This window comes from Pteropus medius, unplaced genomic scaffold, assembly GCF_902729225.1.
Source record: "Pteropus medius unplaced genomic scaffold, Ma_sr-lr_union100, whole genome shotgun sequence".
NCBI classification, from domain to species: domain Eukaryota; kingdom Metazoa; phylum Chordata; class Mammalia; order Chiroptera; family Pteropodidae; genus Pteropus; species Pteropus medius.
Window position 1 is genome coordinate 265,223 of NW_024349803.1, and position 5,659 is coordinate 270,881.

Sequence of the window (5,659 nt, forward strand, 5' to 3'; positions counted from 1 at the left end):
TCCCCCTCCCAGGGTTCCACCCCCAGCTGGGAAGGGGCTGGGATCACGTGATGCGAAGAGCTCTAGGTTAGGGATGCGAGCGTAGTCTACGATGTTGCGCATAGGGCGGCACTCCAGGCGTGCTGGTGTCTCGGCACCGGCAGAGGGCGTAGTCTCCCTCCAGAGGGCTTCCGGGAGGAGGTGCCAATCTCGCGGGCTAATAATGAGCAGGGGTAAGCGGGGTACCTGAAGTGAGAGGTCTGAGGCATCCAAGGGCTTTGAATCTGTCCGAGAGTTTTGACTTGATTCTAAGGTGATGGGGAATTAGTGAAAGTGTCTGAAGTCTTAGGAAAATGTCAGAATCAGTTCTACATTTTTATTATTTATTTAATTATTTATTATTTAATTACTTATTATTTTTATTATTGCAAATATAAAAATATAATTAATATAGATAAAAATACACATCCAAACCGAATAGAAAAGTTAGAAATAAAAAGTTTAAAATGCCCTCTCACTTCCCAACCCTTGGGAGCAACATTTCTTTTCTTTCTCTTTGTTTTTTTTTTTGCTGTGTTGTCATTTTGCTTTCATAAACTGTGAATAATATACTCACACTCTATTACTTGATTTATTAATGCTAACAGTATCTAGTGACTCCCTGCTGGGTGATATTATTAACCATCCTTTTCCCGTTTTTCTTTTTTAATATTCATATTTTTAGTTTTTCTGTTGGTTACTATTATCACTTTGAATAATAGTCTTAAATGTCTATTTCTTCTTTAATTGTATCTTTTTGTTCTCCTCTGTGTGAAATGAATAATTTCCCATCCTCACTTTTGCCTTCCTCCGTCAACTCAGTTTTTGTATTTGCTTTGTCAAGGTTTGTAGCACGTACATTCTATTCTGTAAAGGTAATTCAGTTTGCCATACTTTGCCTGTAGATTGATTCATAACACTGAAAACTATATGACATTTATAACATCACTACTATTAAGCATTTTTACTGTAGAACTCAGGATTTGAGAGACCTCACTGAGAGGAAGATGGAATTCCTGGCACGATACCTGTGCCATGTGAGACCACAAGAAGATTTCAGGTCAGTGGAATACTACACTGCAGTTAAAGTGAATAAATTAGATCTATATATCAACATGGGCTTATCTCAAAGACTGTTGAATTTAAAAAGCAAGATACGTTTAATAATAAGGGAAACTGAATGCCAGGTATATGGAAACTCTCTGTACTAATCTTCAATTTTTTTCAGTAAATCTCAATCTCTTCTTAGAAATAAGGTTTACTACCAAAAAAAAAAAGCAGGGGGGAAAAAGAAAAAATAAACAAATAGGACTAGTTCAAACTAAAAAGTTTTTGCACAGCAAAGGAAACCATCAACAAAACAAAAAGACAACCTACTGAATGGAAGACATATGAAAAGATGCTCAAGGTCACTAAACATCAGAGAAATGCAAATTAAAACAAAGAAAAAAAAAACACAGTGAGATATTACCTCACACCTGTCAGAATGGCTATCATCAATAAATCAAAAAACAACAAGCGTTGGGGAGGATGTGGGAGAAAGGGAACTCTCATACACTGTTGGTGGGATTGCAAATTGGTACAGCCGCTACGGAAAACAGTCTGGAGCTTCCTCAGAACTTAAAATTGGATCTAACTTTTGACCCAGCAATTGCACTTCTGGGTATTTAGCCAAAGAAAACCAAAACAATAATTCGTAAAGATCTGTGCACTCCTATGTTCATGGCAGCACTACTCACAATAGCCAAGGTATGGAAGCAGCCTAAATGCCCATTAACAGACAATTAGATAAAGAAGTTATGATTCATATATACAACGGAATATTGCTCAGCCATAAGAAAATGAAATCTTACCATTTGCAATGATGTGGATGGACTAGAGGTTATTATGCTGATTGAAATATGTCAGAGAAAGATAACTACCATATGATTTCATTTATATGGAGGAAAATAAGAAATGAAAATAACAAGCTAATTGAAAACAGATTCACAAATATAAAAGACAATCTGGTGACGGCCAGAGGGGAGAGGGGTTAGGAGGCTGGGGGAAAGGGGTGAAGGGTTAAAGAAGTACAAATTAGTAGTTGATAGATGGTCACGGAGATGGGAGCACAGCATAGGGAGCTCAGTCAGCAGTAATGTAATGGCTATGTGTAGAGCCAGAGGGGTGATAGAGTAATCGGAGGGATCATTTCATAAACTATATAAATATCTAACCAATGTCCTTACTGTATACTTGAAACTAATAATAAAATAAAATGCTAAAAAAAAAAGAAATATTGTGCGATCCATATTGAAAGCTATCACAATCTGGCTGTCAGGGTCTCAAATGAGGTAAGAGTTGAGATTGAATACCATCAATGACATCCAGCTACTGCTCTGAATAAATAATTTTTTTAGTGAAAAGACCTCCCACTATGAAATGTCATGGACATTATGGCAGAGACTTGACCAGGTCCCCTAAGACCAAGTGAATTGTTATTCTGATCCATTTGGATAATGAGAATCTCTCACCATGGAGCAAAGAAAGGGGAAATGGAGGTGTTATTAGCACCACATGGGGATAAAGGGACAGTGATAACTAACACATACAGTGCTACTTTGAGCCAGGGACTGGTATAAATGCTTTACCTGTCTTAATCCTTTATTTACCTGTATTAATCCTTATACCAAGTCTATGAGGTAAGTACTATTTTTATCTCTATTTTACAGATGAGAAAATAGGCACAGAGAAATTAAACATTCATAAGTGGTAGAGTTGGTTTAGGAACCCAGTCAGTCTCTCTATCTCCTGATATTCTAAAATGTCTCATAAAAATTAATCCAAGTAAGGTTTTGCCTAAGTTTGGCCCAATGCCCTTTACTGAATTGTTTGCTGATTCCTGCACAGATTCTTGACAGCACCCCTTTCTTACAGCCAATACTATGTCAATTTATCACCAGGAATCTACCTTTTTTTTTTTTTAATATTTTGCTCTTGATTGCTTCTTGCATTAAACTCCTTCCATAGAATAAGTGAAACTAGAGATAGAGTAACTTCATGGGAGGCTACAGATATGATCCAGGTGTCAGATGTTTAATAAATAGTTATTGAACATTTACTATGGGTTCAGACTTTTGTATATTATCCCATTTGATCTTCACATCAATGCTACAAAGTGGACATCATTATTCTATTCGTGTTTTACAGAGGAGGAAAACTGAGGTTTCAATAGATGAAGTGACTTACTGGGATCATGCAACATCTGGGAAGAGGCAGAGCTGGTGGTTCAACCTCAAGTCCAATTCAATCCAAAGTCCCTGCTCAAAAACTATATTCCCATGAGGGTAGAAACCAGACTGGGTCTGCCTTGTTGGCCACATTATTCACTGTACCTGATGTGGTGGCTGTCATTTAGTAAGTAAGAGCACACACACACACACACACACACATGTACATACGCATGTGTTGGAAGGATATAGTAGTTCAATATCATGGAAGCCAAAGAAAGAGTGTTTGGTTTTTGTGGATGTTTTTTTCTTCTAATAAACAATTTCTCTTGGAATAAGTTTAAGCTCCCAGAAAAGCTGCAAATATAATACAGGGAGTTCTGTGTACCCCTCGCCCATTTCCCGCCACTGTTAACATTTTACATTATTGTGGTACATTTGTCAGAACTAAGAAACACACTCGTACATTACCATTAACTAAACTACTAACTTTATTCGGATTTCACCAGTTTTCCCATCAATGTCTTTGTTTCTGTTTCAGGATCCAGAGCAGCACCCTGGGACAGTTTTGCATTTACCTGTCATGTGGTTCCCTGGTGCCACATTGCATTTAGCTGTCATGGCTCCCCAGTCTCCTCTGATCTGTGATAGTTCCTCAGTCTTCCCTTGTTAATCACGACCTTGACAATTTTGAGAAGTACTACTCAGATATTTTGTGGAGTGTCCCTCAATTTGAGTTTCTCTGATGTTTTTCTCCTGATTAAACTGGTCTTAAGGGTTTTTGGCAAGAATATCACAGAGGGGAAGTGCCTTCTCCTCACATCAGGTCAAGGGGCATGTGATAGCCACATGACATCACAGATGATAGTAACCTTCATCACATGGTAAGATAGAGTTTTCCAGAGTTCACTGCAAAGTTATTGTTTTAATAGTTTTAAGATGGAGAGAGGTAAGGTTTTAAAAGAATATTTAGTGACACGGAGCAAGTGTCATACGTGGCGTTGAGCATAGGCTGAACTGAACGCTGGATCCATCATGGATTCAGCCATGGGGAAGCTCTCAGTCTTGCCTCCCTGAGATGGACTGATTTTTGTACATTGGTTTCTCCGCTGCTGGAGAGGGAGAAAGAGAACAAAAGTTCATTTTCCATGGATGCCTTTGTGCACATTCTTCAACCTAGCTTTACAAGCTGTGGAATCGAGGGAAAGAGGGGGCTGGTCTGGACCACGCTGAGCTAGTGAATACCTAAGAGGAAGAACAGACAGTCACTGGGAGTCACGCTTCCCCAGAGGCAGCCCCTGCACTTCCAGTCAGCAGTGTGCTGCTTGGCCAGAGGTCACCACTGCAGGCCACAGCTCCACTGAGCCTGGGCTGAACGTACCTCTGGCTAACCGTCACTCCCAGGTTCCCTGATCTGCTGAAGGGCATGTTCAAGGTTGTTGACCTCATGACTGGGAAACCAGAAGCAAACCCTCTGGGCCCCAGGCAAGAGGCTTCATAATACACTGGATGCAGCTCAGCGTCTTAAGGCTTGGTTCCTGCCTAAAGATGGACACTGTTGCACTTCAGGGCCACTGGCAGGATTCTGCTGATGCTGCCAAGTGCTGTTGTTCTTCTGACCCCAGACCCTCAGGCTTCCTCTAGACACTATTGTCCCTCTGCAATACGATCATGCCTGCTGCCACTGGACACTGCAAACCCTGTAGCTGGGAATCCCAGTCAAGTTCACTGGGCACTGCTGGGCCTCTGAAAGAGCCTTCCTGAGATGCTGTACCTCTAAGTACTGGGCTGCAGCCAAAGTGACTGGAATTCCTGTGCTTCTGAGCTCTGAGCAGCTGAGGCGACAGCAGGTGCTCCAGGGCCCCTGATCCCTATCTCACTGGATTGTGGACAGACATAGCCAGGAGCAAACCGGAGTTGTGGCTGCTGTAGGTAACTATGCTTGTGTTTATGAAAAGCAGAACTTTTCCAAGACTGCCAGGAGCTGCTGGCACCCTAACCAAGGCTGCTGATGGACATACATCATATCAACATGACTTATCACTGTTGATGTTGACCTTGATCACCTGGCCGAGGTAGTGTTTATCAGGTTTCCCCACTGAAAAAGTTATTCTGTCCCCCTTCTAAACTGTACTCTTAGGAAGGAAGGCATTATGTGCGGCCCATACTTAAGCAATGGGAAGCCATGTACCACCTCCATAAATGATTTGGAATTTTTCATGGAAGATTTGTCTTTTCGCAATCATTTGTTTATATCATTTAATCGATCATTTGTTTACATCAGTATGGACTCACGGATATTTATTTTATACTTTGGGTTGTAATATAATGCTGCTTTACTTATTTTGTTACTCAAACTGTTCCAGCTTTTGCCATTGGAAGCTCTTCTCCTCGGCTCCTACATCTCTTTGACATTTTGACATTATCGTGTG